The following is a 23,404-nucleotide window of genomic DNA, read 5'->3' as shown; positions in this document are numbered from 1 at the left end:
ACCCGGTCTGGCTAGAGCACAGTGAGGTGGGCAGGTGGGCAGGGCAGATCGGAGGGAATGTACAGGCCACCGCGTGGAATTTGGATTTTATTCTTCCTCTGGTGGGAAGCCATTGTGACTTTAAACAGAGGTGTGTCCTGATTGGATCCGTGGTTTCAAAGGCTGACTCTGGTGGCTGTGGGATCAGGGTGTGAGGGACACAGGGAGTAGAGTCTTTGAGCAAGAAATAGTCTGGCATATCAGAAAGTATGCTAGTGGGGGCCAGATCCTACTCTGAACCCTTCTGCATATCCGTGTGTGACCTTGGACTAGACCCGCCACCCAGCCCCACCTCGGTTTCCTCGTCTGTAAAATGATGGAGCAGATCACACCCGGGATCCCTTGCCACTCATCCAGGTCTAAGCTGCAGGATAAAACAAGTGTGAGCAATTATCCCTAAGGAACTTCCTTCCCAGACAGTGGGGGAACAGTGTGCTTCCTCTGAATGTCCATCATATTAATGACCAGTCCTTCAGTGCAGGTCACGCTGTAATAATGACAAACTGGCAGCAGAGGAAACAAATCCTAATGGAGTCCTTAGTAGCATGTGTTTGCTACTCCTGCCCAGATAGTCAAGGCTCCTTTGTATCGTACGAGTGACATAGAGCTTGAGCATTTTGAAGACCCATCAGGTCACCTTTCATTTGCCATGTGCCCCGCAGAGGAACGTTTGCTACCTGGCCGGGAGAGGAGGTTACCAGGCACGCTTTCCCCCACCCAGAGCAGAGTCCATGCAGAACAACCCCTTCTCTGCAGACACTCACAACTCTCTCAGACCCATCGCTGAGTCACCCCAATGCCTACCGTCTCCCCTAGGTGCTCGCTCAGTGTGCCCCTTCCCGTCATGCTCCACCACCACCACATCGTCTCCAAGTCTGGCGGACATGTTACCACCTGAACAAAGTCTGGTACCCTCGTGCCTTCCTCCCTGGAAAGGAGAAAAGGAAAGCACAGCCACAGCTTCTCTGAGAGGCAGCTCTCCTAGGAAGCTTTTTCATCTCTATTTTCAGGATGCCACTGGCTTTCCTCTCATCAGATCAGGTGTCTTTCTTTGGGACTAGATGTCTTTTTTTTTTTTTTTTTTTTTCAGCCGTGCCTCACGGGATCTTATTTCCCCGACCAGGAATTGAACCCCCGCCCTTGGCAGTGAAAGTGCAGAGTCCTAACCACCGGACCACCAGGGAATTCCTGGCACTAGATGTCTTAAACTCATCCACACATCTACCCCTTTCTGTCTTCCTTCTAAGCCAGTCTTAAATAGAAAGGAAGCAAGACTCCCATGGGTGGCCTGGAAGTTTCCTTGGAAGAGGGGTTATTTGCACCCAAACCCGAACAAGGAGTTTTTAGAGCAAGCAGTATTTCAACAGCAAGAGGTTGGTAATACCAAAAGTCACCAAAAGAGGTGAATTTGAATAGGTAGGGGCTGTTTACACCTGGAGATTTTTCTGATCATAGCTGCATTGTGGGAATAGTATTCTCAGGTAGCACAATTTATGTGGAGATTTTTAGGAAAAAAATAGCTCCAGTACAATTAAAAAAAATTTTTAAGTCCAATAATATTTTCAGAAATTCCAAAACAGACACAGGGAAATTGTGTGGTAAAAGAGTCTTTGGGATTAAATTCCTGGTCTAGTTCTTATTTTAAGTACTGCAACTGTATTGTAAATTGTAACTTAGACAAGTTGCTTCACCCTTCTGATTTCTTAGTAAAATTGTCTTGGTTCATGGTGTGATCACCTGAACTGAGATAATGAACTCCCAGCAAAGAGCTAGTGCATAATAGACACTCGGTAAGCGGGAATCATCCATTGTCACTGCAGCCACTCCCCTCAGGTTTCAGATGACTGCAAACCAGAAGTTTCCTTGCCATCACACACCGCATGGAATTCAAAATCGGGAGGCCTGGTTTGAGTGTGTCGGTGTCACCCGCCCGGCCTCAAAACCTATTTTCCATCTCAGGAAAAAAAAGGCCTTGCAGCGCTTGTCTCAGTAAGACACGTGTGGAAAATTATGTGTTTGTATAAAAAGTTCTTGGAGCCCTCGGGATGTAAAATAATATATAAATTCAGGCTACCTTTATCATCATCGCTATTTTTATGTGAATTGGATTTTGTTACTTAAGGTCTTTGGAAACAGACAAAAATAGAAATGCATGAAGATACCCTGATTTCCCTCCTCTGGAGGGACTTTTTTCTTATTATGTGATTCATCTAATTAAAAGAAAATGAACCCAGAGTCTACCATTTCCCTGGAGACGACTATTTCCAGAAATGCTTTCGGTATCTGAGCTGCCTGATGGATTTTACAAAGAAGGCATTCAGACTTCTGCCAGGAGCCGTCCTCAGAGTGGCCTTTACCCTGTGTCTGTCCTCAGCAGAAGTCCCTTTTGTGGATACATCCTTTAGAAACCTGTCCAGGTTATCACTCTACTACCCTCTCTGAACTCTTGGAGCACTTCTGGTCTGTGCCACTGGCATTCATACTCACTGAGTTCTCCCTTGTCTCAGGGCTGAACTGTACCATTTGTGTGTCTGGTTCACTTTGCTGGATTTCAGCATGGTCACCTCTAAGGGACACCATTAGTGTGTTTTCTCCCCACTCTTTTCCAGAGGTGCTGAGCAGCAGGGACCAAATTGCCGCCCAGTTTCTTCACGAACACGGTTCAAAGATCAGAGGGAGGTAGCAAGTGTTTGTAGACATAACGGATCCTCGGCGTGGGACTTATTAAGTCATTGTCTAATTCATAATTAGTTAACTAAACAGAAATTAGTTTTTTAAGTAACTCAATCAGCCATAATAGAAAAATTATTCATGAATTTACTCAGCAGTTTTGCTCAACTCCACAGACATGCCACATAAGTAAGATTTTAGTCTAGACCCCTGAGCTCCTCCACAGAAGGTGCTAACACTTAATACTCAGGAACGGGATTTGAATTTGACTCTTTCAAGTTTGGGGGATCTCAGGCTCAGAAAGCTGAGTTAATTATTATTAAATAATTAACAGCCCATGAAAGACTCTGACCCTCCCCTCCATGGACTTACTTCATTTTTTTTTTAATTTATTTAATTTTTTTTTTTTTTTTTTTTTTTTTTTGCGGTATGCGGCCCTCTCACTGTTGTGGCCTCTCCCGTTGCGGAGCACAGGCTCCGGACGCGCAGGCTCATCAGCCATGGCTCACGGGCCCAGCCGCTCCGCAGCATGTGGGACCTTCCCGGACCGGGGCACGAACCCGTGTCCCCTGCATCGACAGGCGGACTCTCAACCACTGCGCCACCAGGGAAGCCCCTTTCATTATTTTTTCATCTTCATCTTTACACCCCCATTTTCATCCTACCTATACATACCCACTCTGAAAGTACTGATCAATGTCTTTGATAATAATAATTATTGACAACTCTAAGTGAATTTACCAGGGCCCTGTTCTAAGCACCTTTTACATACTCTGTCTTTTTTAATCCTCCCAACAGCACTATGAGATAAATTCTTTTGTCGTTTCCCCTTAACAGATGAGAAAACCGAGGCACAGATGTATTAAGTAACTTTCCCATTTAGCACCTGGCAGAGGGAGGATGCACCCAGGCAACTTATGCAGGGAGCCTGAGTTCTTAGCATGCTGCAGGACTGTATCTACTATATATTTTAAAATACAGTGTGTTGTTTTGTGTATTTATGTTTTAAAAGTGTATTTGGATATTATGCTGCTATAGATCACCTTCTATATCTTACTTTTTTCATTCTACATTATGTTTTAAAGATCTAAACAATTGCTAAATGTACCTCTGGTTCATTGGTTGTCACAGAGCGTCCCCTCATCCATCCTAGTTTACTCTTTAATTTCCTTAGCGGTGGACACTTAGAATGTCTCCCGATCCCTAATTGCCAAACATTGTTGTGATAAATATCCTCATGCATGTCCCCTTATAGACCTGGAATATCATTTGGAACATGGAATGCTGGGTTATAAAGTACATACTGCCTGTCAGATTGAGTTCTGGAATGGTGGTACCAACCTTCCCACCGGCAGTGCAGAAGGTCCTCTCTTCCCTAAATTCTCCTAACATTTGTCTGACTTTTTGATTTCTACCAATTTGATGATTGTAAAGTGGTATACCACTGTTGTTTGTTTGCATGTCTCTTTAATCACTCATGAAATTGAATGTCTCTTCATAGACTTGCGATTTGTTTTACCTTTATGTGAATTGCTTATTCATAACTTTTGCCCATTTTTAATGCTGGGTCTCCTATCCTGTTGTGCTCTAGGTACTAACTGTTGGTTACTTTTAGAGATTTTAAGTGTGGCCTCTCAGTCTTCCCCCCACCAGTTAACTTTGTGGTGTCCTTTGTTGAATAAGTTCCCAGTATTGATATGAGTACAGTAAGTCCCTTACATACAAATGACTTCCATTCTGAGAGCACGCTCGTAAGTCCAGTTTGTTTGTAAGTCCAACAAAGTTAACCTGGGTACCCAACTAACACAGTCGGCTATATAGTACTGTACTGTAATAGGTTTATAATACTTTTCACACAAATAATACATAAAAACCAAACAAACACAAAAAATAGAAAACATTTTTAATCTTACAGTACAGTACCTTGAAAGGTACAGTAGTACAGTACAACAGCTGGCGTACAGGGGCTGGTACCAAGTGAACAGGCAAGAAGAGTTACTGACTGGAGGAGGGAGAGGAGGTGGGAGATGGTAGAACCTTAAGGATCGTCAGCAATAGGAGACGGAGGGCAAGCTGCAATCTCTCTCACACCTGACACTAATGGCACAGGTTCTGGTTCCTTGCCGGATTCAATTCTATCTACCATCTTGAAAAACGATCCAGTGATATCTGGGTAATAGCTCTTTCTTTCTCATTATAGATGACACAGTAACACTGGATTGCATTATGAACGGCTGCTGCAACCTTCGTGTACCGTTCTACATTCAGTGTCTGTGCCTCAAAAACTAACAGTGCCTCCTCAAATAAAGAAAATCCCCTTGCCATTTCCTGTATCGTGAATCTCTTTGATTCTTCAGTTACTTCTTCTTCCTCTTATCTCTCTTGGTGCTTCTTAGTAGTACCAGCTACATCACCGCTGCTTTTACACTTGCTTCCGGACATCCTGGGCTTGAAATACAGAAACTGTACTACTGTACTCTATACACTACTGTACAGTAAAGTACACAAAAGCACAACCACTTGTAGAGGATTCAGGCATGTGACAATGTACGCCAGACACGTGAACTAACTTAGGTGATTGGACATGTGAACACACATTCACATCTTTGAAAGTTCACAACTTGAAGGTTCATATGTAGGGGACTTACTGTATATCCACTGATTCTTTTGCTTTTATTATTTGAACTTTGGAGTCTTGTTTTTAAAATAATTCCTCTAGACATCTGCTTCTGAATATAATGGAGAAACTTTGTATAAGACTAAACTTCTATCACAAAGAACTATAATAGCTGGATTAAAAAAGAAACCATGAAAAACCAGATGTTTGAAGGCATTGGAAAGTAACCAAGGCAACTAAGACTTGAGGGTCCAAAAACTCAGAGACGTAAGCCTGATATTTGTCACAGCATTTTAACTAGGGAATTTCCTATAACAAGCATAAAGGTGGAACAAAAAGCAATGGCTTTGAGCTTACAGTATTCCCACTGGGATGAGGATACAAAGTTGGAGTTGAGAGCTACTAATTCAGCATGAACTTGAAGGGCCATTATCTCAGGAATAAGGACTGCATGAAATTTCACCTCAAGGCATTTGCCAACTTCTAAGCTGTAAATACACACGTTCAAGGTATCTTTGTTTTTTGGGTCTAAGAGGATAAGTTATTCAGAGATTAAAATCAGAGATTGTGTCAGTCTCACAGAGCTGGGGAGATATAAATAGGATTTCTGGGCCTGCAAAGAAAGAGGAGCACTGGTGAACATCTAAGGCTTCCAGATGAGACCTTGAAAGGGATGTGGCCTAGAAGTAAGGGTACACTGACTGGAGATAGACATGTAACTCATGCTTGACTGGATGGACATCAGCCCATGCTCTCTCTACTGGACAGAATAAAATTAAGTCCTCTGTGAATCAAAAATAAATGGACATGGCAAGAAATGTGTCAAATGACCAACATCAGTAGAAAAAATAGATCATGGAAACAGACCCTAAAGTGAGCTAGATCTGAATTATGAGACATGGTTTTTAAATAACTATGATTAATATGTTCAAGGAAGTAGATAAGAAGATAGAAAAATTTACCAGAGGCTGGGGTCTTTTTTTAAAGAAAGATTCAAATTGAAATTCTGGAAACAACAAAACACTATAACTGAAATTGATAATTCGGTAGGTTTAACAGCAAATCAGACGCAACAGAGAATAGGCTAAATGAACTGGAAGACAAATGAGAGAAAATTTCCTTACTGAAGCGAGAGAAAAATGATGGAAAATATAGAAAGACATAATGAAAAATTCTATTACATATGTGTTACTGGAGTATCTGAAGGAGAGTTGAAAATGAGTAGGCAGAAGGAATATCTGAAGAGCCACTAACTCTAAATTTCCAAAATTAATGAAAAACATCAAGCCACAGATTTCTGAAACTCTATGAACCTTAATCAGGATAAATACAAAGAAAATCACACCTAAGTATATTACAGATCTTACTTGACTAATGATGGGGTTATATCCCAATAAGCCCATTGTAAGTTGAAATATCATAAATTGGAAAGGCATTTAATATGCCTAACCTACCAAACATCATAGCTTAGCCTAGTCCGCATTAAATGTTCTCAGAACACTTACGTTAGCCTACAGTTGGGCAAAATCATCTAACACAAAGCCTGTTTTATAATGAAGTATTGAATATCTTAGGTAATTTATTGAATACTGCACTGAAAGTGAAAAACAGAATGGTTGTGTGGGTACAGAATGGTTGTAAGTGTACCGGTCTTTTACCCCCATGATTGTGTGGCTGCCTGGGAGCTGCAGCTCACTGCTGTTGCCTAGCGTCATGAAGAGTATCTGACCCCGTATTGCTAGCCTGGGAAAGGATCAGAGTTCAAAATTTGAAGTAGTTTCTACTGAATGCATCATAATGTCAAAAAATCAAAGTTGAACCATCATAAGTCAGGGATGGTCTGTATAGTAAAACTGATGAAAACTAAAGACAAAGAAAAATCTTAAAAGCAGCCAGGGAGAAAAAGATATATTATTAAGGAGTAACTATGACTCACAGCTGACTTTTCAGTAGAAGTGATAAGAGTAAGAAGACAATGAATAGGAACTTTAAAATGCTGAAAGAAAAAAAATGCTACTGTGAAAATCTATACCCATAAAAAATATCCTTCAGAAATGAAGGTGAAATAAAGACATTTTCAGACACACAAAAACTGAGATATTTTGTTGCTAGCAGATATGAACTAAAAGAAATACCAAAGAGAGTTCTTCAGGACGGAAAAAAGAAATGATCCCAGATGGAAATATGATGATTCAGGAAGGAATGAAGGGAACTCAAAAGAACAAAATGTGATAGATATGTGGGTAAAACTAATGAATATTGAGTGTTTTAAACAATAATGTGTTGTAGGGTTTTAAATATGCATAATTAAAAGCATGGCAATAACAGTACAAAAAAGAAAGGAAATGGATTGGGTTAACGTGTTGTAAGGTCCTTGCATTTTCTCAGAAGTGCTGAGTATACTAATTCGAAATCATCTTTTATAACTCAAGGATGCAATTAACAAGGTATATTTAAGCCCAAATATATTCATAATTACATTAGTATTAAATGGGCTAAGTATTCTAATGAACGATAAAGATTTCCAGAATTAAAAATAATCCAAATCCAACAGTATGCAGCTTGACACACATTAAATATAAAGATGCAGAAATATTGTAAATATAAAGGCATAAACGTATGTGCTCAGCAAACATAAGCCAAAAGAAAAGTGGTGTCGTTATATCAGTATCAAAGTAGACTTTTAAGACACGCATTACTAGAGATAAAAGGGTCAATTCAACGGGAGGATGTAGCGGTTCTAAATTTATATGCATCCTAATAGCACAGTTTCAAACTTCAGAAAATAAAAACTGACTCAACTAAAAGAGCAATAAACAAATCCACAGTTATATTTCTGAACTTTAACATATTCTTCAGTAACTGGTAGAAGAAGCAAGCAATTAATCAATGAGGACATAGGAACTTCGAGAATCATGAATAACAAATTAATGACTTAATTGATGTATAAAAATATTTTATCCAGCAACTGCAGATTATACATTGTTTTCAAGTGCATATGGAACATTTACCAATAAAGACCAGATGGTGGAATTTAAAGCAAGTTTCAACAAATTTCAAAAGTGAAATAATAAAGTATGTTCTCGTATCATAATGGAATTAATCTAGAAGACAATAAATGAAAGAGAAAATTAAAATCCCCAGTACTCTCCTAAATAAGCCATGGGTCAGAAAGAAACCACAATAGAATTTTAAATTATTTTGAACTGAATGAAAATGAAAATACGGCATACCAAAATAGGTGGAATCCGTATATTTAACTGCCACTCATTTCCTTTTCTGTGAGCTGTTCGTTTGGATCTTTCTACTGAAAATATATAAAACTGTCTTCTGTGTGAAAATATGGTCTTATGAATTTACAGGAACTTTTAATATAATAAGTAAATTAGTGCTTTTTATGTAATTTGAGCTACAATTTTTTTTTTCTGGCATGTCAGTTGGCTTTTAAGTTTTTAAAGACAGAGCAAAAGATTTTATTAAAAAGTTTTATGTAATCAAATTTATAAATCTTTTTTTCATGGCTTCTGGATTTTGTGGCATAGTTAGAAAATCCATCCCCCCTCCATGTATTACATTTAAATATACATTCGTTTGGAATTTATGCTAACACGTGGTGTGAGATGTGGATTCAATATTTTTTCTCTAGAGACAACAATCCTTTTGTCTCATTATCAGGCTTCTATTGACGGAGAAAAGTTCCAGGATTTTGCTATTACAAGTTCTTTAAAACAAGGAACCTTGTACTTTTATTATTTATATATGTTTAAGTATAACAGAGGGATACATTTGTAGAGGTGGATTTGCTGGGTCAAAGGATAGGTCTGTAATTTAAATTCAGTGCTGCTCTTAGGAGGTATGATGCCAATACAATCCTTGCTCCTGGGAAATCTCCAGGATAGCTTCTAGAAGGAAGCCAGCAACCCGTTTTGGATTTCCACCTTAGCAGCAACCGGAACCCCACCCTTGGATCTCAGCATGTTCTTTTCTAGACGTGTGCAGCCCACTGAGTGAGATGGCAGACTGAGGACCCAGACCACTGGCTATGAGTCCCAGTCCCAGCTCCATTACTTCCAAGCAATGTGACTTGGGCAACTTACTGCCTTCTCCTGCCCCAATCCTTACCTATAAAATAGGAGGAATTTTCATAACTACTGTAACTGCCATCTATAAATACGAAGTGTATTAATACTGGGGTCACTGCTAGATGCCTAGCATCACTTCTGGCACGTGGTAAGCGCAGAATAAATCCTATCTATTACACAGTATTGTTACTTCCTGACCGACTTGCCTTTGCGTATCGCTTGTGTAGCAAGAAGCTTAATATTTATACCTACCTTTACTCTGTCCTCTTGTTCTTTTATTAGAACTTTGCTGAAAGTCTTTTTTTTTTGTATCATTTTGCTTCCTTCCAACATTCCACTTAAGATTCAGTCATTCATTTATTCACTCGTCCTGAAAGCATTAAGTGCAAGTGTTGGGCTGTCTCTCGCTCCTAAAAGCCTTGTGTCCCCTCCTGCCATCCCACCGTGCGTCTCTCGACCGTAGATGGATCTGTGTGCCAGCTCCATCCTTATCATGTTCCTCTTGATGCTGAAAACTTGGCCTCGGTGCACTGGTGGAGAATCTCAGAGACAGAGTCTTGGGTGAAGTAGAAAAGAATAGGTTTAGTGCTTTGCCAGGCAAAGGGGGACACAGAGGGCTCCTGTCCTCTAAAACCATGTGTCTCAACCCAGGAGGATTTGGTGAGGAGTTGTGTTTTTTGTTTTTTTCTTTTTTTGGCTGCATTGCATCTTCGTTGCTACACGCAGGCTTTCTCTAGTTGCGGCGAGTGGCGGCTACTCTTCGTTGCGGTGCACGGGCTTCTCATTGCGGTAGCTTCTCTTTGTGGAGCACAGGCTCTAGGCGCGCGGGCTTCAGTAGTTGTGGCACACAGGCTCAGTAGTTGTGGTGCATGGGCTTAGTTGATCCGTGGCATGTGGGATCTTCCCGGACCAGGGCTCGAACCTGTGTCCCTTGCATCGGCAGGCGGATTCTTAACCACTGCGCCACCAGGGAAGTCCCTGGTGGGAATTTTATAGCAGTAGTTCAAGGGTGGGGTTTAGGATGTGTGCAGGACCTGCACTCCTTTAATCTGGTCTCAGGTAACCTCTTGATGAGTTTCTCTGGCTCCTTTAATCTGGCCTCAGATGGTCTTCTCTAGAATGAAGAATGCTGATATCTTCCATTTGTTGGAGGTTTTAGTTCTATAAACAGCTCAAAGATATTGTTATGTGTATCCCTTGCGGTAGAACCAGGACCCTGCCCCAAGGCTGCACTGTTGTTTCTTGGGTGCTCCTCCCTTGTCTCTGCATCCCCTCCCTTCCCTGCTTGACAACTGTTTGAATCTGCCCACTGAGCCTCAGGGAAGGTCTTGGAGGCTGGAGTCTGTTCCCTGCAAACAAGGAATGGGAGACACGGAAAGCCTTCCGTGCCCAGGAGCCCCACAGGGTCCTGCTCGGTTTCACTCTCACATCCCTCACATACTCATCCATCCACCTCCCCCTGACATACACGTGTTATGGTTATCATGCCCCCTGATAAGAAGTTCTTGGAAGCCCAATAAATGACCCTGCCCTGATTCCTGCCCTTCTTATCTCTGACCTCACTCCATTTGTTCATTTATTTACCAAATGTTTATTGAGAATCTTCTGTCTTCCATGCCCTGAGGATATAGCACTGAACAAGCAACAAACACTCTTTTTCTGGGCAGGGTAGGGACAGCTACTTATATCTGTCTGGAAATTATCCATATAGCATGAAGGTCCAGCATTCTTGGTGGAGGGTAACAGGGAACCCTTTGGCACCAGGAAAATAGGCAACCCCCATCCCTATGATACTCCCTGATTTTATCTATTGGGAACATTACTCACTCTTTGTCTGCTGTCCTCTTTCTCATTCTACAAGCCTCAACTCAGATGTTGCCTAAAATGTCGCACCTTTCCTGACTCCCCCAAGGGACCACTCTGAGTGCTACATCGACCTGGTTTAGATAAGTATGGACATGGATAAAAATAAATGTGGTTCTAAAAAAGGGCAACCAGATTGGTGGAAGCATGGTCTCTTGAGTAGTGGTTGATGGGACCTGGATTTTTTTCCTCAAAGAAAAGCATGTAGGAAGAAGACATAACACAACCTTCAAATATTTAAAATTTAAATATTTAAAGAGGTGCCTAATGGAGTTGGGGATTGGGGAGCAAAGTTGAGAAAAGCATTCAGGAAGGTCGATGACAGGGGTAGAATACGTTGGAAACAAGAGCAGCTCAGCAGACAAGACCCAGACATCCACTTGGAGGCTTTCTGCAGCTCTGGCATCCGACATGGAGGGTTCTGTGTCCCAGAGCCCTGAGTAAATGTTGACCTCCCACCAGAAGTTCCCAAAGACCCAGAGGGTGCTCAGGTAGTATCAGTTACCCTTCTGGCTGAGTGTTCAATGCCAATGGAGGGAAACAAAGCTCTGTGCACCTCTAATTTTAAGCAGTCAGATTTATGCAGCCATGCCTAAGAGGCCCTGGGAGACTGTTTATTGTTAAATTAAAACTGTGGTTTCTGGAAGCCTTTTTCTAACTCAGCAGGCTATGCCATTAGAGGCCTGACATGGTTTCGAGTTATGCAGAGAAGAACTTCCAGGGTATTATTTTAAGAACCTCCCAATTCTTTGTACAACTTCACCCAGCACACCTGGGAGTCTGTACTGTGCTAAGTCCGCACTCCTCTGCTTGCCTACCTCGCCAAGATGAGCTTATAGGAAAGGGTTCAGAGGAGAGTGGAACCCTCCGACGCACCTTTCACCTGTAGATTGCATTTTGTGGCCTTGTGTCCCCTTTTACCACGGGGCAGATGAATATCTTCACAGTTAAAGGAGGGAGAAGGGAAAGCAGTGCCCTGTGCGGTGACAGGAGGGGTGCGTCTTCATTCACTCCTCTCTACCTGCCGATGCAGTGACCAGACAGCCTTGCTTCTAGCGGACAGGCCTCTCCATTCATCGCCGGGGCCACGACTGCCTTGTCTTTCTTTCATTCTTGTAGATCATTCCTGTTCTGCCCCTGCTCTCTTTTCTTCATCGCAACCCTCTCTGGTCTGTGAACAGCTGGAACAACTTCTTTGCCGGATGGTTACAAATGCTAGCAGACCTCTGTCTAGTTATTCTCCAGTAAAGCCCCACCACTGCTTTGTCGTGGACCTCCCAAGCGTTTGCATCAAGCCCAGACCCAGAGATGACAAAATCTATACCGGTGACCTCAGCTTCATGTATCCCATGAATACTAACAACCTTCCCCAGGGTGTCCATCAGTTCCGGTCACGGCACATTTTCACCATCCCTGGTGGTCTAGTGGTTAGGATTCAGTGCTCTCAGTAGAATGTTTTCAGATATTAGAAGAAAAAACAAGTCTCATCAAACATGATCTTTCTTTGGTAATTCGAGTTCTTTTGGGTTGTCATGAAAACTTTAAGACGGAGGTTGCAAACTGCTGGCCCACGAGCCAAGTCTAACCTGCAGCCCTGTTTTGTCTGGCAAATACAAGGTAAATTTTTTTAATTCGTTGCCAACATTTTAAAATAGGGAGATCTCTCTTTCATGTTTTTAATCAAAGTAACTTTGATGTATACTATTATATTAGTTGTAGGTATATAGCATAGGGATTCAATATTTTTATAGATTATTACTCCACTTAAAGTTATTGTAAAATATTGGCTACATTCCCTGTGCTGTACAAGACAGCTTTGGATCTTATTTATTTTATACATAGTAGTTTGTATCTTTTAACCCTCTACCCCTCTCCTGCCCTTACCCCGTCCCTCTGCCCACTGGTAACCACTACTTTGTTCTCTAGATCCGAGAGTCTGCTTCTGTTTAGTTATTTTATTCGTTTGCTTTATAAAATAGGGCGATTTCATATCAACAGCTCAGATGAACTGTTCTGGAAAGAGCAGGCTGGCATTCCCACATTCCCACATGGCAACCTCAGTGAAGCTGAGCATAGCTGCGACTCTTGGACTGAGATGCGTTTCTAGCTTCCTCCCTCTTTGTTGCCCTGACTGGTCTGCACCCACCTCATTTCACCCACTTATGTTACCTGTCTGGCCCTGGAGGTGACACCCATCGACTCCTCCAAGGCCCATAGTTATCAATACCACTGTGAGCCTAGCACCGTGACTTAGAATCTTTACTTTAAAACGTCTCTCGGCATAAAGGAATCTGTATTCATTACCAGCAAAACTGTACTATAGGAAATGGAAAGGACATTCTTAAAGCAGAACAAGTAAGAGAAGGAAAGAAATTCGGATCTACGTATAAAAATGAAGATTTCTAGGAAGAGTTGTGCAGGGCAATATAAATTTACTTTTTAATCACTCTAAAAATTATTAACCTTTTAAAGCAAAAATAGTTGTAAGGTTTTGCCTGTTTGTAGCACTTGTAAAGTTAGATGTATGACAGCAGTAGAATAAAAGATGGGAGGGAAGCATTGGGAGAGTACTGTTTTCAGGTGGTTATACTCTGTGTGGTGTAGCATTGAATTGTTTGAAATTAGGTACATCACAGTCAAACTGCTGAAATTCCAAGGAAAAGAGAAATCATGAAGGCAGACAGAAAAAAGGAAACCTTATACAGAAAAAAACAAAATAAGGCAGAGCCATTTAAGAGCAAGGAATTCGAAACACAGCCTTCAAACATTGTTGTTTCCCCCTGCCAGGTGATTTTTAAATTTTTAATTGAAGTATAGTTGATTTACAATGTTGTGTTAATTTCTGGTGTACAGCAAAATGATTCAGAATATATATTCTTTTTCAGATTCTTTTCCATTATAGGTTATTATGAGATATTTAATATAGTTCCCTGTGCTATATAGTAGGACCTTGTTGTTTATCTATTTTATATATAGTAGTTCATATCTGCTCATGCCAAACTCCTAATTTATCCCTCCTCCCACTTCCCCTTTGGTAACCATGTTTTTTTTTTCTATATCTGTGAGTCTGTTTCTGTTTTGTAAATAAGTTCATTTGTATCATTTTTTAGATTCCACATATAAGCGATATCATATATTTGTCTTTCTCTTTCTGACTTACTTCACTTAGTATGATAATCTCTAGGTCCATCTATGTTGCTACAAATGGCATTATTTCATTCTTTTTTATGGCTTAGTAATATTCCACTGTGTATATATACCACATCTTGTTTATCCACTCATCTGTTGGTGGACATTTAGGTTGTTTCCATGTCTTGGCTATTGTACATAGTGCTGCTATGAACACTGGGATGCATGTATCTTTTCAAATTAAATTTTTCTCTGAATATATGCCAGGAGTGGGATTGCTGGATCATACGGTAGTTCTATTTTTAGTTTTTTAAGGAAACCTCCATCCTGTTCTCTGTAGTGGCTGCACCAGATTACATTCCCACCAACAGTGTAGAGGGTTCCCTTTTCTCCACACCCTTTCCAGCATTCAAATATTATTTTATCTGAGCTAGTATGCAAAAGGATGGGACTGGGAAGACCGTATAGATAAAGTCAAGAGTATTGGTTATGTTCTGGTTCTTAAGATGGATAATGGCCTCATAGGCGTTTGGTCTGTTATGCTTCATAGCTTCACAAGTAATATACATGCATTCTTTCATATGTATTAAATATTATATTAAAATTTTGTTAATTATTTAATTTCATATCTCCTACCAAGAAAATATAATCTATATCTGAAAGCAGGCTCTGAGGAGGGTTGGGTTAGTTCTAGCAGCCACTGCGAAAACAAAAAACCAAAAACCTGAAATCCCAGTCTTAGGCTGCGAGCATCTGGTTACAGACTCATCAAAGATAGTGCTGACATTGGTGGCTAATGGAATATTACTCAACCATAAAAAGAAACAAAATTGAGTTATTTGTAATGAGGTGGATGGACCTAGAGTCTGTCATACAGAGTGAAGTAAGTCAGAAAGAGAAAAAGAAATACCGTATGCTAGCACATATATATGGAATCTAAGAAAAAAAAAAAAGGTCTTGAGGAACCTAGGGGCAAGACGGGAATAAAGACACAGACCTACTAGAGAATGGACTTGAGGGTATGGGGAGGGGGAAGGGTAAGCTGGGACAAAGTGAGAGAGTGGCGTGGACATATATACACTACCAAACGTAAAATAGATAGCTAGTGGGAAGCAGCCGCATAGCACAGGGAGATCAGCTCCGTGCTTTGTGACCACCTAGAGGGGTGGGATAGGGAGGGTGGGAGGGAGATGCAAGAGGGAGGAGATATGGGGACATATGTATATGTATAACTGAGTCACTTTGTTATAAAGCAGAAACTAACACACCATTGTAAAGCAATTACACTCCAATAAAGATGTTTAAAAAGACAAAACAAAACCAAGTAGCCTTGGGGGAGGGGATGGTGTTGTCTTTTGTGATGCTTTAAAAAACGTTTGTGTGTCTCTCTACCTCTCTCCAGGAAGGATGAGAATGTCCTTATGTGCGCTTTCTAATTTTTCACGGAATCTGAAAATTATATGTGGATATTATCCCTGAGCCAGGTCGTTGCTCTAAATCTTCTTGGCACCCAGAAAAAAAAAACGAGCGAGCTCTTTATTTAAATTAGGTAATCACACTGTCTGCCCCTCAGAATCACAAGGCAGGCAGGAAGGTGTGGGCTACAGATGGGATTGGTTTAATGAAGGATTTTGGAATAATGGAGTGTGTCTATTGTCTGGACCTCCCTTGGCACACTTTTGAGGTTAATTGGATGAATCATATATATTTGCTTCCTGTCTTAATCACAAGTGGGGGGGTGGGGAGGGAGCCACCACGTCCCACATAAAATGCATTCTTCCTTTGAGCCCATTCTCATTTGAAGCCATTGATTATGTTTGCGTTTTTACAGGGCCTGAGAGAACGAGTCAAATAAAACCAAGTATCAACACAACACAGAAGTAATTGTTCTGAGGTTGGCTGTGGGCTTCCAAGTGTTCTCCCACTTTAAAGGAGAGTATTACCCTACATTGGCACTAATCAGTTGTCACCTCAGGCAAACCCTGTGTGTCCCAGTTTTAACTCATTGAGTTCAGCAGTCACTCATTCATTCAGGAGGTAATACACGCTCAACAGATGTGAGCCCAGTACTGGGCCAAGTTACACAAATGTGAACCAGATAGTACGCTCAAATACTTCACAGCCAGCAGAGGAGGCATCAAGGTAAACCATGAAAACAGAACCTCTTGCCTCTTCCATCTTTTTTATTCCTTCATAGCACTTTCTCAATGTTTGCACTTTACTCATCTGTTTGCCCGTTTGGTGGCTGCCGTCCCATCGGGCTGTAGCTCCAGGAGGGCAGAACCACCTCTGTTTGGTCATGAATTGCATCTTCAGATCCCCGGTCATAGTAGCCACTTGGTAAGAAAGCGTTAAACGTTGTTTAACGGAAGCGCTCAGGACGCTCGCTCTAGGAGCCAAGGGGATATTGCCTACTTCAACCTGGGGAGTCAAGGAAGCTTCCTTTCAAAGGAAATGATGCTTGGGCTGAGTCTTCAAGGATGTGTGGGAGTTTCCTGGGGAGGCAAAGTGTGAAAGAGTTTACAAGGTCAAGGATAGAGCATGTGTTCCAGGCCATATATGGAAAAGGGCGCTGCCTCACCTGCTTTTAAAAACCTGCTGGTTAAGATTCCAACTCTAACATACCGTAATCTTAATCCTAACATGGTAAATATTTCTGTTTCCAAGACTACATTTTATGTAGCTTATTTTTCAAACACTATAGAGCATCGGGTTACTCTGAACATTACAGTACCTTACGTAAGAAAGTCAGTCTGTTCCTGATGATGTGTGTATTAAGGTTATTTTTTCTTCTTTCTATTGCAATTTTTATAAGTTTGCAATTTTTATAATTGCAGTCTTTCGTGGAATTCTTTTAGGCTTAAGTTTGAATATCGGTAAACAAGAACAATTTGAGAACCACTGTAAAGAAACGGCACTAGAATTCCGAGGGAAGAATTAAGCTATATAATTCATAAGTTTCTTACAACTATTTCAGCTAATATAGTTGATTCATAACTTTTAGCCAATGATAACGAAAGGAACTTCTTTAAGTACATATTATGTGTCAGGCAGATGTGCTCAATGAAACCACCCTAGAGAGAAAGTATATTTTATGCCCACTTTATAGACGAGGAAACTGTCCATCAAAGATGCTAAGTAACTTGTCCAAGATCAAACAGTAAGGAAGTGATGGAGAAAAGATTCAAAACCAAGAGTGTTTGTCCCTGAAACCCATGATGAGGGTAAACATATAGACCAGCGTTTCCACACTGTTAGCCGTCCTGGGATCCCATTCTGCAGCAAATACACAGTGGTGTTCTTTTCTTTGGATAAATAAATTTGGGACACTATAAACAGCTTGTTTTATTGCAAAACTTAGCAGAACCTTTGCTATGCTTATGAACATTGTAACTTTCCAAAGTGAAAGAGAGCATATATATACTTTGCAAAATTTTTTGACCACAGAACACTTAAAATTTTTTTTGTCCTGATGGCAGTCTTCTTGATGCCTCTCAGAACTGGGTTCAGGAACACAAGTTGAGAAATACTGACATAGATCATCAGTACCACTTCACACACCTCAAGGATTCCCTTTAGTTTGAGTTCAGCTCGAAATAGGTCTTCCTGAACCCCACCTATCAATTTATACCATGTTCTCATAATGTCCTTGGTTTTCCTGCATATTCGTTTCTCTCTTTATCAGATGCCCTCCCTTTACCCCACCTTACTGGGTCTTCTTGGAAAACCACTCTGACTTGTTCCCTTTTCTGCTAACTTTCCCCTGAGTCCCTTAGGCCAACCTGGGCACTGGCTTTTCTGCACTGCCAGGATCTCTTATCACTTAGAATTGTAATATTCTCGTTACTTTCTGCCAGTCCACTGGATGGTAATTGCATTGATATCAGGGACTATGCCTTTTTATATATAGATCCCTGCCACCTAACGCAGTGATGGCACAGAGCAGACACTTAACCCATGTTGGATGGATGGATGGATGGATGGATGAGGGAAGGAACAAGTGAATGGGTCAACCAGTCTCACTGATTTGGGAATGTATGGGTTAGATAAGTTCAACTAGCTGGACTAGAGCCAGCTGGTGGAGAGTCTTACCTTCAAGGCTTTGAAGTTTTTACTTTTTCATGTAGGCAGTGCGAAGCCTTTAAAAGATTTTGAGTAGGAAATTTGAATAAGATATTAAAATGGCATTCAAAGAAGATGAATCGGGAAGGCCAGTCTGAAGACAAGAGGTCTGTTAAGAAGTGTTGCAGCATCCAGGCATTATGTGATGATGGGAAAGGTAGCCCTCATTGCTTATTTATAGGATTGGTTTAGATGGCTGATGAGGTGAGAGTTTGAAATATATTTCATTCAAAAAGCAGATATCATTACGGAGCAAGGTAAGGGACACAGAGATGACAAATACATACTCCTTGCTCTCCAAAACCTCATAGGGAAGATCGATCTAAGATGCACACAAAATAATAAACTATGCAGGCTATATATAAGGATGCTATAGTGGGACCAAAAAAGGTGAGAGAATTAGAGAAACCATGGAAATTCCAAATGAGGATGTCTGGGAACAGCTAACAAAGGAGGGAGGACTTGAGAATGGCCTTAAGAGGTGGATGGAATTCCAAGGGGCTGGGGCTTGATTTGAGCATTTGGTGGACTCCAAGAAGGGGCTCTCCCTGGTGACCCTCAGCCAGTGTCCTTGGTCTAGGCTGGTTCAGGTTGGCCCTCCCCCTTCTGGGGACATGCAGTTTCTGCTTGGGAAGGTAAGGGGTGTATTTGTCCCCAATACCTTCTTCAAGAATTTCAGGCCTAGGGCCAACTACCCCTCCAGGTTTTCCCATTCTGGTGCCTGTATGCAAAAGCAAACAAAGGAACAAAAACCTTGACGTGCCTCAGTTCTCCTGGTGAGAAAGAGCCGACACACACCACCTGCTTTACTCATTAGAAATCCTCAAGGGCTGAGTTACTGTTCCCGTTTTACAGATGAAGCAACTTGAGGTTCAGAGATGTTCATGTCTTTGTTCAATTTCAGTCTTGGATCAGGTTAATATCGAGAAGCCCTCATTCACACCCCCGATTCACACAGATACACCATTTCATAGGAAGCAGCCTGACACACTTTGGTAGTCTTCAGTTGGACAAAGATAGCAAGAGACATTTTTTTCTCAGGTCTTCCTGAAAACAGTTCACCCAGGCAGCACACACAGGCGTCTCTGGTGTTTTACTCTCGGTAAGAATAGCGGTAGGAACATATGTCTGGATACGTCGCAAAGCACTCATCTATGTGTTATTCAATTTGATTCTTACGCTAGCCCTATTTTCTAGATAAGTCAGAGATTATTTTCCACATTTTAGAGGTGAGGAATCTGGAGCTAAATGAGGAATCAAAGAGAATCCTTTTGTAACGTGTACAATTAACCCAAAATACGTTTGCTCCTAAGTCTGGATTTTTCAGATCCTGGGGTTTCGTAAAGGTCCCCAGCTCTCCATCATAGTTGCAGCCATGCTGTGGGTCATGAGACGATTCCAGGTAAAGCGCCCGAAAAGATGAAACGCTGTGCTTCTAATGCTCTGGGTTCAAGGTTTCCAGATCTCAGGCGGGCACCTTCTAGGCAAGCTCAGTTCTCGCCCTTAAGCTGTGGTGTCCACTATCTCTAGAGGAAGCATGTTGATTTTTGCCATCTCTGCTGGGTCTAAGGCGGCAAATGGTGCCCCTGACTTCCTAGGTGAGGGCCTCACAGTCTGATAAGGACCCCAGCTGTCCTCAGACAGCAGGGCGCTCCCACTTCAGGAGGCTGCTCATGGCCCAGAGAAAGAACTTCAGAGTTTCCCTGAGCCTTTCTTCCCTGTGTCTGCTGTGTGTTTAACATCTCTCTTGATTCTTAAAAATTCCCATTTGCTTCAACCCTATCCTCCACTTGACTGCAGTTGACTCACCATCTCTTCTGGAGGAGTCTATGCTTTACCTCTCTTTTCCTGCACTGAGAATGCTGGATTGGCTGCCAGATATGTTGGTACCTCTAGTATATACCCAAGATTCTCTTTCTTATGCTGCTGTCCTAGGCAGCCTTAAAGAGCACAACCCTTTGGTTTGAAACGCACCTCCACTCTTGACTCCCATGAATGTCACATCCCACGTTATAAAAATAACCCTCTCTTGGCGTCGATTTCCAGGAAAACTCACTGTGGATCCAATCTTGAGATCTGCCTGGCTGGGGGTAGGGGTGGAAGGACAGGGTGAGGAGGAAAAGTGCTATCTCACTATGGCTTTAATTCATCTCCAGAATTGGTGGAACTTGGGTGGTGTCTTTCAGCTACTAGACACACGTTGCTGCAGATGTGCAGTGACAATGGTGCCCCCTATTTCTGGGGGTTGGGAGGCTGAGGCTATGTCCCTGAGATTCCTAAGCATGGTCTCCTCAAGGAAGTATCTTGGCCTCAGGGCCCTTCTCCACCTCTTGGTTAGATTGGTGTTTCTTATCTATACTTTTTTTTGTAGCTTCTTGACATCCATCAGACTGTATCCCTCTTCCTTGACATTTGGTTTCAGAGTCTGATGTGTTGATTTTGAGAGGAAGACATGAAAAGGGAGACAGAGACTGTCAAACACCTAATGGGTTCACCTCTCTTCCACAGGAAGTGCCATTGAGATGGCCTCATTTATTTTCTGATTTCCACGCGAGGAAGTACAAGTGTTGCTTAGAGTTCATCCTTGCTTGGTCTCTCCTTGCTCTGAGGAGCTTGAACCTCTAAGAGGGTGAGATTTGGTCCTACAATAGAGCTAAGGTTACGAAGAGGAGAAAACCCAGGCCTTTTTGAAAGCTGTCCTGCAGAGACCCAGGGTGGCAGAGACTCTAATCCCTTTCTGATTTTGCCTCAAACAATACACAGAAGTGGTCTTGTACCAATGTCCTGAGGCTACCACACTCTACATGTGGAGAAAATTATACTTTGGTAAGAGTTGGAGGCATTTTATAAACTTTATTTTTGGAGATGTTGTGGCAAATTAAAGAATTCCAAGTCTGCCCCTTCCTAGCTTGTTATCTGGGCAGGCATGTGCTCTCAGCACTTCTGGTCTACCATCTGTAAACCACAGACGTGATTCCCGACTCACCCCTTCCGAGGCCTGTGATGAGGATTTAACCAACAGCCAGCACCGAAAACCTTTGTAGGCTCTGTACCACTATCCTTCTCTCTCGTGAAAAGGAGAAGCCAGGCCCTGAGTTCTGTAACTAGGAACTATGCAATGGGCACTGTTTATCTCCTCGGCTGAAACATTGGCCCCAGGGCGTTCCTGACCCTCTGACCTTCTGAGTAATTTCTCACTAGAGGAGCTCTCAGAAGCTAGATGGCAGAATCCTTAAGCGGCACTCTAGGGCTTAGCCTAGCAAGGCACAAGAGTGCCCCTAAGTGACCTATTGCTGGAATTCAGAACTAATGGAAGCCAGCCCTCCACGCCCCGCCTGGCAAGCCCTCCATTGCTCTTTTTTCTTCATCCCTTCACCTCTCCTTCCTCCTGGTGAGAGGCAGCAAGCGCCCGGGTGAACAGGTAGCCCTGGGGGACGGTGCACAGCTGGTCCGAGCATCAGCCTGTAATGGGAAATACGCTTCTATGCGTCGCCTGCAGTGTTTGTGCTGGGTGCTGCCCCCAGCCTCCACTTTACAGGTGCGGGCTCGCCACCAGCTCAGCACCCCAAGCCCTCGCTCCAAGGCCTTCTGGCTCCATCGTACCCTTGGCTGAGCCCCACAAGCCCATCTGAGCTGAAACTGCTGAGTCTGTGAGAATCCCATGTGCGGATGGTTTTTACAAGGTGGTGTCCTGGAATCGGACCCTGCAAAACACAACTTAGAGCTGCCAGACCCAGAGTGAAGGCCGTAACACAATCACTGGACACCGGATTCCTGGATCCAGAAGATAATCCCCACCCCCAGCCCACTACTTCCAGAGTCGGACTCCGTGCTTCTCAGGTTGCACGGACAAGGCTTCCGTTCTGCCAAATTCTCGGGCTCGCTCTCTCCTGCCAAGGTCAGTGGGAACTCAGTTCATCTGCTGGGTGAGTGAGTCCTAGCTGGGAAATCGCCAGAACTTGAGGGGAGCAAATCATTTAACAAAATCCCCTACCGTGCATTACAGACGGAAACGTTGCAAGCCACATTTCTGACATCAAACACAAACAGGCACTTCTTTTGCGTGGGTGGTTTCTCTATGTTTAAGTCACCGCAGGTATAGCAGTGGCAACTGTGTTAAAAAAGAGAAACGACTTTGGACTTCCCTGGTGGCGCAGTGGTTAAGAATCCGCCTGCCAATGCAGGGGACACAGGTTTGAGCCCTGGTCCGCTGCGGAGCAACTAAGCCCGTGCGCCACAACTACTGAGCCCATGTGCCACAACTACTGAAGCCCACGCGCCTAGAGTCTGTGCTCTGCAACAAGAGAAGCCACCACAATGAGAAGCCCACGCACCGCAAGGAAGAGAAGCCCCCGCTTTCCACAACTAGAGAAAGCCCGCACACAGCAACGAAGACCCAACGCAGCCAAAAATTAATTAATTATTTTTTTAAAAAATGGCTTTTTTGAAACGCTTGAGAACCTGGGCTCCTAGAGCAACAAGCCCCTCAGATTGTTAACTGAGAGTGTTTGCTGGGCAAATCCATCAGGATTTTGTGCCCAGCGGAAAGCCTCAGATTTCATAGGAGGGGCCCTGGCTTGTCAGGACCTTCTGGAATCTCTGGGCTACCAATGTCTCTTCTGCTCAACTGCTCAAGCCTTTAGATTGAGCCCTTTCAAGTCAGGTAGCTTAGCTTTGCAGAGAGGAAAAAAGGAAGCTCATAACCAGAGGTTGCCTCTGACCATAACCTGTGGAACCAACGACCCCGAGGTTCCCCTGACCACGGTCTTCTGTGATTTGGTGAAACTCCTCCATGTGTAGGCAAGACAGGACATCACAATTGCCCAGTAGCGCCTGGACTTCATTCTTACTTCACCAGGGCTGAATATCTTGAAAAGTCCCT

General features: G+C 42.6%; 1 protein-coding gene across 8 annotated transcripts in view; it reads left to right on the top strand.

The window, feature by feature from the left end:
* The window catches only part of CALN1 (calneuron 1), a 469,972-nt gene that overhangs the window by 348,372 nt on the left and 98,196 nt on the right, over window positions 1-23,404 (top strand). The gene's annotated exons all lie outside the window — the stretch shown is intronic.

Source organism: Globicephala melas, chromosome 15 (assembly GCF_963455315.2).
Source record: "Globicephala melas chromosome 15, mGloMel1.2, whole genome shotgun sequence".
NCBI classification, from domain to species: Eukaryota; Metazoa; Chordata; class Mammalia; order Artiodactyla; family Delphinidae; genus Globicephala; species Globicephala melas.
This window is presented reverse-complemented; position numbering and strand designations above follow the sequence as displayed.